We start from the raw sequence: 13150 nt of genomic DNA on the forward strand, positions 1-13150 counted from the left end.
AACACATTTGACACCATCCAACCTTTAGCCATGCTACCTTCTGGCTGAGTTCATTGTCCCACAAAGCCTTTCAGGGTTTTCATCAAGCGCTCCAAGAAGAACATCCATCACGTATGGATCTACAATCTCCACTTCATCTATAAGATGCACTAGAGGAGGTGGGTTTGTATTGTGAGCATGCTAGCGAGGAGGTACTTCTCAAAGAGATAGACCGTCTCCATTGCTCCCCGCATTGTGGATTCTATAGAGGATGTCTTGATCTCCTTCTATGAGATCCATTGCACTAAATTTGAATACCTGTAAATTGCCCCACATATTTCTACAGTGAGGTATCCTATGATTATGATCGGTAGTACAAACTGCCACAAATGAAGAAGCATTATGAACACCGACTAGACACTAAATAGCAAAATATGCAAGCCACTTATAATCAAAGACAATACAAACTTGATATATCTCATGTCAATCATGGGATTTTAGCCCTGATAGTTGTCATCTTTAGAAAAAGAGGATCTGAGGGAACACATCATACCCATTGGGGTGCGGATAGTAGACCTAATAATTTTCTTTGCAATATGCTCTTCTTTAGTAGATAGAACCCAAGGAGCGCGAGGTAGTTGCAAGCGACCATCAGTGCTCAGCAAAGCGCCTCCATCTTGCCTACCTCCTTCAAATCCATTCGTGCCCCTACAATGTCTCTCTTTCCTGTGATGTGGTCCCATAATAAGCTACACACATTCTTGAAAATATGCATGGGATCCAACAAGTGGTTGATCTATAAGTGGGTTCAATACGATAACTCATAGAAAATCAAGAATTTCCACATTCCATTTGGATGTGACTCCATGTGGACCATTTTCAACTCGTACCAGCTTTGAGCATTCATTCATGTTGGAGATCGTCTAAGAAAACCTTCCCTCAGTTTATGACCCTCTGACAAGAAAGTGGCATATTATTGATGTACCATCTTCTTCATGGTTTGTGACGTTTGGGCATCGTCAGGTAAGATACTTGGCACCCATCATATAATGGTATGGACGCTTTCTCTCTTAGTAATTGAGATGACTTGGCAACCATGGGCATCAATACATCAATCATTACCTCCATCTTAGGCTCCAATATTGGAGTAAGGTCCGAAAGGCTGCATATCTCCTCTGGTATTGAGGGGATAGACTGAGTCGTGCCTTCCAAGTGGTGGATTGACTCGGGCACTTCATCCATCACACACCCACAAAATCTTCTAACTAGCTATAATAGGTGCATTTCTCCTTGGGATGAGACATCACCTCCCTGTATAAATTTTACAGGTACGTTTAATGTTTTGGTATATGATATTCAATTAGTTTACAAATGTAAGGCATGATTGATACACACTTTTCTTACCGTTTTGTTTATTGCAAAGTAAAGGAAGTGAAAAACGAGGCATTAAGAGGAAAATTGCAAGGCAAAGAAAAAAGAAAAGGCGCCCTACAAGAGAGTGGGCCTGGAAGAAATCTAAAAGCATGGGAACAACTGCTAGGAGTACAAGACACAACCATGGAAGCCACAAGAAGCCAAAAGCGAGAAGGTGCACCTTTAAATATAAAGGCGCAGCCAAAACTTTTATAAAAGGGCGTCGTTCTCTCACCCGTGCAAATTGTAAAGGTAGATGGGCAGTAGGAAGGAAGCTAGGAAGATAGGAGAACAATGGAAAAAAGAGCCTAGTCCATGGTAGTCCATGGCCGGCCATGTAAAAAGGGAAAGACCGCCCAAGGGAAAGAGGGTTTTGTATATAAAGTTCAAAGAGTGAATGAGAGCTCATTCTTTGGTGTGTGGAAAAGTGGACTCTTCTTCTTCTCTTCTTCTCTTCTCTTCTCTTGCTTGCTTGCTTGTTGGGAGTGCTTGAGGGAGGGAGTGAGAGTGAGTGAGGGAGAGAGTGTGTGAGGGTGAGAGATCTTGGAGGTGAAGCCCTCCACCATCTCTTCTTCCTCTTTTCTTATCTTCTCTTCTCTCATCTTGTGTGTGGCTATGGATGATGGAGCTTGAAGGAAGAGGCTTGAGGATGCTTGAGCGTGCATCACGAATCGTGGAGCTATCGAAGTGCTTGAGAGAGGAAGCAACTCAATCGGCATTAAGGTAAGCTCACTACACTCGTAGAGAGGATTAGCATGTTGGCTATGTGAGAGGTAGCCATTAGTGCTCTCTTGAAATGCTTGACCAATAAGCGGTCCGTGGGTCTTGGCGGTTGACTCGCCTCTACATTTTGGTTCCATTGTTGTCGGCACCAATGGATTCAAGCTTAAGCACTTGCGCACTTTGAATCAAGCATTAAAGTAAGGGTTTCACCCTCAAACCAGAGCTTGAGATAGATAGAGGTTTTGGGTCTTTGATCCGTGTTACAAGTAAGTATTTTTGGTTTTTGAATAGGAGAAAGTAGTACAGTACTTTGCTTTTGATTCTTGTTGCATTTAGAGTAGGTTAAGGTTAGGAGATCAGTTGAAAAAGCATAGGGTTTTCTGCTGTAAAATAGGCCAAATAGGGCACAGATCTGGGAAAAATAGGAAGAATGAGTACCGAAGGGGGTTAAGGTCAATAAGCAAGGGGGCAGGAGTGGCAAGAACCTTGTGAAACAAGGGTTCAATAGCTAGGAGACCAAGGGGGAGCTCATTTGAAACCCTGGTTTTGAGAGAGAGAGAGAGAGAGAGAGAGAGAGAGAGAGGGGGGGAGGAAGTGAGCTCCATTGCATGGATCCACTTCAATTGTGTTGCTAACAAGATTGTTGCCCACTACAAGTATATCCACACCTTCTCCTTCATGCATGGGTAGGATCTAGAGGTGCTCGGGTAGTGTGAAGGCCACAATTGCTCAGTGCGGCGAATATTTCATTGACTAGAAAAAAAACGCGTAAGGCTCAGCCCACCGTCCGGCGAATTATGCCAAATCTGGGATGAGTCCCAGAATTGGCCCTTGGCCCACTCGACTCAGACGCTCACCACTCGGCTTGTTTGAATTAGTCACTCGGCTCATCCAAATCAACCACTTGGCCCAACTAGCGCACATGTTGGGCCGAGTCTGATTTTTCCAGATTTTTTTGAAAATTGGACCAGACAACCTAGACACTGGCCGTACAAACATCCGAAGACCATACAGACACTTGAGACACCTTTCTAGCACAAGGAACAAAGGGATCAGTGAGATGCAAGTATATAGGCGACACTAGTCAACCATCTAGCGATCCAGCCCGATAGCAACATTGAGTGGAGTCTTAGAGTGCTAACAAATCATGACTGAGTAGAGGGAATAGCAAGAACCCTATAAACTAGCGGGGACCAAACTGAGGCAAAAAATCAAGCACACAAGCCTATCATGCTAAACCCACGACGAGAGTGCTAGAGTTGTCTAGGCACTTGTTTTCTCACTCACTCTGATTTCCAGCCCTCAAGATACACTTGGAAAGAGCTAAAATCCTGCTTTTGCACAACGCATAAAAAAGAACACGCATACGCACACATGCATAGAGTGAGGGTAAGTTGAGGGTTGGTTGTAATTAACCAAGGAACTCACCTAGACTTAAGAAATTGAAGGAACCTACTACTAAGAGAAGACCCAAAGACATAGAAGGGTGATTGAATCCCCAAAGGTAGGTTCAAGCGAAGACCATAGCCAAAAAGTCGGACGCAGCAAGGACAAGCACTATCGTGGAAGTGGATCTACCTGGCCTTATCGACTTGATCGACAACTTGGCAAAGCAGGAAGCTTTGGACATGGAAGAGGATAGCTTAGGCCTTAGAAGCAACAAAGAGCTCGACCTATGCAATTTTCTGGAGGTTGACCAACAGTTAGTGCACAAGTACGATGCTCAAACCCAACTAGAACATTGCGGTAGACCTATAGAGGACATCATAGCAGACCTCAAGGAAGAGAGAAAGCTAGCTTGTAGAGCTCTACAAGGCCTAGCTGTGTACAACCAAGACTAGCAAACTAGGAGCTTGTGCAGAGTTTGAAAATGGGAGAGATCTAGAGAGTGCTAGCCCTAGTAGGTAGAAATCGATCGGATAGTGAGAGAGTGCTAGAGGGACACCTCACACTGAGCGAGCTTGAAGCGACTACTAGATAACACGACAACAGAGCAAAGTGTCACAGCATTAGAAACATCACTGCTAGTAGGGTTAGGGGTTAACCAAGGCTCTAAGAGCCAATCAAAAATCCCTATGGTAGCAAAGTAGCTGGACAAATACCAAGCAAACAACGATCTATAAAACTTTATGGAACAGTTCAAGTAGGTCTACGAGGCCAACGGCCTTACTGGTCTTGCTCAGCGCTCCCAAGCTTTTGGATTATGCTTAGGTGACAAGGGTCAGACTTGATACATGAGTTTGGATGTTGAAGAGCATACCAATTTCAATGGCTTGAAAAATCTCTTCATTGAGAGATTTTTTGAACCTGGTTACTCCAACAACCTACTAGTGAGACTCATGAACGCCAAGCAGGGAGAGAAAGAGGATATTCAAGATTAAGTGACCCAAGTGAGGAGCCTCTTCAGGAGAATCAGAATGGGCAAGAGACCAACCGAAAGAGCGGTATCCAGGGTATTCATTAGTGGAATACAAAGTGAAGAGCTCTACAAAGCCTTGGTCGGCAACTCGAGCTTGCAACGAGATGCACTGGCAAGGGTTTTTGAGGAAGCTATTAGACTGGATGACCAGCTCAAGGAAAGAAGCTTGAGATGCTCAATTTGAGAAGAGTCTAGTACCAAGAGTTCCGAGAGGGCCTCAACACCAAGTGAGAGAGCAGGCCCAAGCGCGCAGGACAAAGGGAAGGGCACTGCTGACTCGGGACAAGAGCTAGTAGAGATTAGGATGGACATAACCAAACTACATGAAATGATGAGACAACCAACGCATCCACATGTCCAATGCGTGCATCGTCGCAAGAACCACTTTCCAACTGAGTTCCAAGACCCTAGGTCATGACCTTGTACTAATTATGGTAGGTTGGGCCATGATTCCATGCATTGTAGACTACCTCGGAGACTCTCGTACCTGTAGCCTTACAGTCAACCCTACCTTGAGAACAAGCCACCAAAATTCCTTGGAAGGGGAGCCCCACTGGCTCTCCCAGAGCCTAATGATGCTAATCCATCCATCCCCAAGATGGAAATAAATCCTATAGGTATCCCTAGACCATGTGGACCCTATGTGACCCACCCACCACAAGTGGTACTCCAGTCCACTATGTGGACGAGCCTAACAGTGACGATGAGCCTTATGTAAACCCATATGTGTTGTACGATGAGAAAGGCAATGCAATCCTTATGGACTACCAACCAATACCTGTGATGGCATTAGGAGGAGAAATCTCTGCTACCCTGATGAAAAGGAGCAAACAAGTAGAGATAAGGGTGACTTGAGATGCACTGAGTGTGGAATCATGTGAAACTACATGGATCTAGAGCATGGCTATGGTGGTTCAAAGACAGGAAGAAGACTCATGTAGACATAGACTTAGACACTGACTGTCACACAAGTGAATTAGGTTTCAAGATTGAGACTTGAACTCATAAACACAATCTTGTGTGTGTGGACAATGACACTGACACTTTACTGAAAAGAAAAGAGTACTATCATTGCATTAAGAAAAGGAAGCAAGTACAATGCTTTATAGGAAAGTAGAAAACTGCAGTAGGCTCCATTGTGCATATGGGATAGGTAAGCCTGCATGTCCTTAGCCCTAAATCTCCATACAAAGAGGCTATTAGTAGGTGTGATTGTCTGAATCTCAACACCCCTCCTCAATCACAACCAGAAGGCACAAAGTGTGTAGAGGCTATAATGAGAACCACCTACAAAGTGTGGGCACACCACAAATATGGTAGACACTAGAGGCTGTCGTAGAAAAAAGCTAAGTGTGGGCACCAAAACATGGTGGACATCCAAAGGCTGTAACAGGGGCCTCACAAAGTGTACAGGGACTATAATGCCAAGTTACATGAGAAGTTTACAAAGCTTATGTTTGAGACATCAGGGGTAGGAAATACAAAACTAAAAAAGTCTATCTGAATAGAAGGACGGATGAGGTTTGTCCTTCTCCTGGTGGTCTTCTTCTTCTTCTTCTTCTTCCTTTGCTCCATTTTCTTCTTCTTCTTTGACTGCAACTAGATAGGTCTTTTGGGACCTCTTTCTTGCATGGAAGAACTTCTCGGTGTGTCTGGTCCTTTTGCAGAAGTCACAGAAGTGCTAATCCTTCTCGCCTTTGTACCTGTTGCCAACATATAATGCATGCTCATCTCTAGAGGTACTTGGTTCTTCCTTAGTTTTTAGCTTCTTTTCCTCTTCTAACAGTGATGCCTAGATATCAATAAGTTCAGGATTTGGCATGTTGATTAAATTTGTTGATACATTATTATATTCAAGAGGCAAACTCTTAAGTAGAACACCGATGCAAACATCTTCTTCCATTTTAATGTTGATTCCTACAAGTTGGGTTAGAAGTCCTTCCATGTAATTTAGATGTGTGGCAAGTGATGTGCTGGACTTCATTTCAAGCCTAAAAAATTCAATCAGGAGACCATACTTTGATGATTTAGACTGTGCACCGAACAAGGTGTCAAGTCTCTTCCATGTATCCTGTGAGGTCTCACAGTTATCCACATGGTGGATATAGCTGTCGTCTAGCTCCAGTTTGATAATGGCCTGGGCTCTGTCATCATTCTTTTTCCAAGTAGTTGCAAGGTCCGCATCCTGAGGTTTCTTCTCTTTGCCATTTGTGATGGCCCGGAGACCCTTCTTCATCAAGATGAGCTTGATGGGGGTTTGCCGGGTGTAAAACCCAACTCTCTTGAACCGAGCCGTCGGTGAGTCTTTTTCCATGTTGGAGAGCTGGAGCAACAGCAAATCAATTCCAAGATTCTCAGATTTTACAAGTGAAAGAGCATATTACAATGTGTCAAGAGACACAAGTAATGGTACTGTGAAAACACACTATGTCCAACTTGTTATTAAGCTTGAATCTTCCTGTTCGGGTATTCAATCCTTTGTTGATCTTTTCCGAGTCCTTCCCCTCCTTGATTTGATGATGGGGCAGTAGATCAGAGTGACAGTGGGTTGCTCCAAGTGGTAGGAGAGAGAAAATGATGAGATTTTTAAGCTTTGATGAAAAATGGCTATGGCTGACAGTTTAGGGTTTCAGACAGGGGCCTGGTTTTTTGGTCTGTGTGGGCTGAATACTTGATCATTTTCCAAAAATTTTTATGGAAAGAAAGCTTATCTCATGGGCTTTCATTGCCCCATAACCATCGTCAGCATCAGGCCGAGCAGCAGCCGCACAGGATGACGAAACATAGACAGGCGCAAATCGGGAAAATCTCGATGATTTTGATAATGCTGAGGGCAATGGTGGCTAATGTCAATGGCTATGGTGCTGAGCTGCTGCACCTTAACAAGAGGAAGAGGTCTTTAGAAGGAATCATCAGCTAATATGCTCTATATTGAGAGATCCAATGACTCCAAGTGAGCTAGGTCATGTTGGCTATGGAGGGCACCCAAGGTAGAAGTTGAGAAGATTGACAATGTTGAGCTCCAGGGTGTGCAATGCTTAGGTCTAAGATGCTAGGGAGGAGCTCTGAAAGAGATGAACATTTTCCCAAAAGGAATTGCAGTGAGATATGACTTGTGGAGAGAGATCCAAGAGCTTGAAGCAAGTAGGGTGCAGGCTGGCTATGGCTGCCAAGGAAGGTCAAGTAGAGATGAAGGTGAGAAATGGAACCATGAGCTGGTCTTGAGTTGACCTGAGGTTAAGACGAGCTGAGAGAGAACAGAGAAGAACTAAGCCAAGCTGAGCCATGCCCTGATACCATGTGAAACTACATGGATCTAGAGCATGGCTATGGTGGTTCAAAGTCGAGAAGAAGACTGATGTAGACATAGACTTAGACACTAACTGTCACACAAGTGAATAAGGTTTCAAGATTGAGACTTGAACTCATAAACACAATCTTGTGTGTGTGGACAATGACACTGACACTTTACTGAAAAGAAAAGAGTACTATCATTGCATTAAGAAAAGGAAGCAAGTACAATGCTTTATAGGAAAGTAGTAAACTGCAATAGGCTCCATTGTGCATATGGGATAGGTAAGCCTGTATGTCCTTAGCCCTGAAGCTCCATACAAAGAGGCTATTAGTAGGTGTGATTGTCTGAATCTCAATAAATCACTCACCTCTTAGTCGATTGCCCTAGGCGGAGGCCATCCTCTAGTTCAACAAACGAGCCATCTGTTCCATTGGGGTTGTTCGGTGTAAAGACACTCAATAGGGAGGTGCCACACCTATCCCATTGCATGTCATGACCCGTGCGCAGATGAAGCAGGTCGGCATATCATTGCCAGGGCCCAGTAATCTTGACACAACCTCCATTGGAAAGAAGAGCCGGAGATGAAAGAAGAAAAGACCAGACACTAAGTTCACCCTCAAAATTGGCAGTGCCACAACACTGCCGGTTGGAAGGAAAGTCATTGATACAAAGGAAGAAAGGTCAGCCCACGGATGACTGAAAAGGGAAGTGCTAAGATCAGGGAGTACCCCAACCCAAAGCGCCAACTTGAAGCCATTAACAAGGTGAAAGAGTGGGTGAAGGAAGCCTAGGAGCACCTAAAGGACACTAAGCCTATACTAGAAGATGAGATCGATGATCTTTCAAGCGTAAGCACACCAATCTCTCTCCCACAACAAAGATCAAGGGAGGCAAGGACACCACAAGATAGGCCACCTAGACAAATTCTAGATGCTCCAAGCAAGCAACACAGTCAAGGCCATTGGCCAAGAACCGCAGACTTAGGAGAGAGGCAAGAGACCACCAACCTCCTCAATACACTAGTGACCACCCCTGTAACTCTAAGCTTGGGCGACCTGCATAGGCAACATCCAATGCTATGGCTAGAGCTAAACTTGGAGCTCCAAACTTGGGATAACCCATCGGTCTAGACTGCTAGGTTCAACATCACACTGGCTAACGCAATGAAGGTAAAACCGTTCAGAGTGTTGAAAAATTGGCCAGTGAAGATTGCAAAAATCCAATTCTTTGTTGACTTCATAGTCATAAAGGAAGTGGACTACGACATCCTACTAGGACAACCTTGGATACGCAATGCAAGAGTCATAGAGGATTGGGGCAATGGTCTTATCTTCTTGGGCAATCCAATGAAGGCCATAAGAATGAAGATGGGCACATGAAAGACTACATTGGTTGACTTGGATGCCATCTCCACCATGCTGAAGGGCGATGGATAGTTTACGGTATCTTATAGGGCCCTTACCAAGTATATCCCATGCCTAGAGAGGATGAGCAAGACTATATGCATGTTCTTGCTACGATTGACCTACCATTCTTAGACAATGAGGAGTAAGAACAAGCCATTAAGGTAACCGATAAACCCAAGGACATACCCTTAGTGCCAGTTTGCATGATGATTGGAAGACTACATGGAAGAACCAACCTTGTTGTCTTCCAAGTCCCAAACAATAGATGAGTGCTCTTGTAGGTCTTGGGGCTCTTGATTGACAAGTTGACTGGAAATCTAGCAATAAATCTTAAACCACTCCAAGATAGACGAGCTTGAATGGCAATGGTCCGAAAGTGCATAATTTAAACTTGAGATACGATTGGGACTTAATCCTCGACCAACAAAAAGAGATATGTCAAAACCTGGAGAATGATGAGCAATCGGACAAAGAAAACTCTGATGACGAATATAAGGATTGTTGTTCCTTTAGTGATGAGAGCAATAGGGAAATCGATACCCTAGAATACGACACTCAGGGATGTATGATTGAGCAGATACGAGTAGACCCCAGACCATGCAAGCAGAGTGCCCTTAGAGTAGAAAAAGGACTCCGACACAAGGACTGCGATCAAACTTGGTTGGAGCACACATGTGCAATCAACTACGAGTAGGCAGGTCTAAGCTTGACAAGTGACACACCACTGCTGCAAACAGACCCACCTTCTGAGCTACGACCACTAGGAGAGAGCCCCTCTTTTAGCAAAGACGACGAGTTTGATTCTTAATTGGAAGTCAGCTCAGATAGTGATCGTGAAATGCTTGACCTCCCAAGACTAGACGCACCAAGGGGGACCTACCTGTCCACCTAAGACGCTGACGATTAAGGGAGGAATGACGGAAGGTACCTAAAGAAACACAGACAGAAGAACAACGAAAACTGCAAGGCTTATTGAAACGATTCATGAAGTTCAAAAAGGTAGATAGGGTGCTAATCTTTGTGAAAGGATGCAGGATCCATAGCATGGTAGATGTGGAAGTTATGGAGGTTGGAAGAGAAAGAGTGAGTTCATGAAGACACTGACATGACTAACTGTTACACAAGTGAATTAGGTTCCAAGATTGAGACTTGGACTCATAAACACAATCTTGTGTATAAGACTGACAATGACACAGAGACTTTACTGAAGGACAAAAGTACTATGACATTGCATTAGAAAAGAGAGCAAGTACAATGCTTTATAGGAAACTAGATGGTAGCACTTCTCCTACTGTTCATATGAGATTCTAGTCTTGAGCCCTCATTGCTCCTTACAAAGAGACTAAAGTAGGTGTGATTGCAAACACCTCAATCACAATTAGAAGTACAAAGCATATAGAGCCTTTAGTGAAAGCAACACCTACAAAGTGTGGGCACACCATAAACATGGCAAAACACTAGAGGCTATCATAGAAAAGGCTAAGTGTGGGTACCACAAATATGATGGTCATCTACATACTATAATAGGGGGCCTCACAAAGTGTACAAAGACTGTAGTACAAGGATACATGAGGAGTTTACAAGTTTATGTTCGAAGCGTTAGGGCTAACCAATACAAGGCCAAAAGAGTCTATCCAAATAGAAGGACTGATAAGGTTTGTCCTTCTCCTGGTGGTCTTCTTCTTCTTCTTTTGCTCCATATTCTTTTTTTTCTTTAACAAAAACTAGATAGGCCCTTTGGGACCTCTTTCTAGCATGGCAGAACTTCTTGGTGTGTCCGGTCCTTTTGCAGAAGTCACAGAAAAGCTGTTGATTCTTGCCTTTGTACCTGTTGCCAACATATAATGCTTGTTCATCTCTAGGGGTGCTTGGTTCTTCCTTAGTTTTTAGCTTCTTTTCCTCCTCTAAAAGTGATGCCTGGATATCAATAAGCTCAGGGTTTGGCATATTGATTAGAGTTGTTGATACATTATTATATTCAGGAGGCAAACTTTTAAGTAGAGCACCAATGCAAACATCTTCTTCCATTTTAATGTTGATTCATGCAAGTTGGGTTAGAAGTCCTTCCATGTAATTTAGATGTGTGGCAAGTGATGGGTTGGACTTCATTTCAAGCCTAAAAAATTAAATCAAGAGACCATACTTTGATGGCTTAGACTGTGCACCAAACAAAGTGTCAAGTCTCTTCCATGTATCCTGTGAAGTATCACAGTTATCCACATGGTGGATAGAGCTGTTGTCTAGCTCCAATTTGATAATGGCCTGAGCCTTATCATCATTCTTTTGCCAAGTGACTGCAAGGTCCGTATCACGAGGCTTATTTTCTTTTCCAGTGGTAATGGCCCAGAGGCCCTTCTTCATCATGATGAGTTTGATGCAAGTTTGCCATGTGTAAAACCCAACTCCTTTGAAGCGAGCTATTGGAGAGTCTTTTCCCATGTTGGATTTGCAGGGACAACAACAAATCAACTCCAAAATTCTTAGATTTTATTAGTGGAAGAGAAAATTACACTATGTCAAGAGACACAAGTAATGACAGTGTGAAAACACACTATGTAAAGACTATGTCTCAGTTGATGTCGAACTTGAATCTTCTTAGTTCAGGTCATCAATCCTTCTTCAATCTTTCCAGGCCCTTCCTCTTCTTGATTTGGTGTTGGGAGAGTAGATCAGAGTGGCAATGGGTTGCTCCAGGTGGTAGGAGAGAGAAAATGATGAGATTTTTTAGCTTAGGTGAAAATGGCTATGGAGTCACAGTTAGGGTTTCTGGGGGCAGCCTGGTTTTTTTGACATTGCACGAGCTATACTTGATCGTTTTGAAAAAAAATTATATGGAAATGAAGCTTGAATGATGGGCTATCAATTCTCTATGGTGGTCTTCAACATCGCAAACTATAGTGATGGCAGCAACAGTACGAACGGCAATAGGTGCATTCTGGGCAGCAGCGACCACGAATTTTGGCAATGTTAAGCTTTGGAGTGGCCAATGTCAAGGTGTTGTGTGATAGGAAGTTTTTTCCTAAGCAAAGGCACAAATCTCTAAAAGGAAGCTTCCAAAGATATGACTTCTATGATGAGATATTGTTAACCCTCAAATGAACAAGGTGGAAAATTGAAAAAATCTAAAGCCTTGCCCCAGCAACAAAACCAAAGTGAAGGGAGCTCTCTAGCTCAACCCCTGAGATCTACGGACCGCTTATTGGTCAAGCATTTCAAGCTGAGCGGCCATGGCTGCCTCTCACATAGCCAATGCGCTATCCCTACCTATGGGGTGTAATGAGCTTTTCTTGATGCTCGATTGAGTGCCTTTCTCTCTCTTTTGCACGCCGATAGCTCCACGATCCTTGAGGCAAGCTTAGGCAACCTTAATCCCTCTCCATCAAGCTCCATCCTCCATAGCCGTGTGAGACAAGAGAAGAGAAGTGAAGAGGAGAAGATGAAGAGAGGAGATGGAGAACTTCTTCTCCTCGATCCCTCACTCTCACACACTCACTCCCTCACTTAAGCGCTCACAAAAAGACAAGAGAAGAGAAGAAGAAGAAGAAGCTTTTTGCCACACACCCAAGAATGAGCTCTCATTCCTCTTTTGAACTTTATATACAAAGCTCTAGATCCCATTTGGGCATTCATCCCCTTTGTACATGGCTGGCCATAGCCTAGGCCATTTTTTCCATTGTTCTCCCATCTTCCTAGCTTCCTTCCTACCGCCCATATATATTTACAATTTGCACAGGTCAGAGCTCGATGGTCTTAAAATAAATAACGATGCGCCTTGCGCTCTTTTACAACAGTATTAACTTGTTCTTTTTCTTGAGCACCTCTCCTTGATTTAGAACTTTTTCACACTTCTTGTGTTTCCCAATTTTTCTTGGCGTGCCTTCGTTTTCCATTCTTTTGCCTTGGCTCTATCCTCTG

This window comes from Lygodium microphyllum, chromosome 17, assembly GCF_053477565.2.
Source record: "Lygodium microphyllum isolate KBCC chromosome 17, Lygodium_microphyllum_v1.1.10, whole genome shotgun sequence".
NCBI lineage: Eukaryota > Viridiplantae > Streptophyta > Polypodiopsida > Schizaeales > Lygodiaceae > Lygodium > Lygodium microphyllum.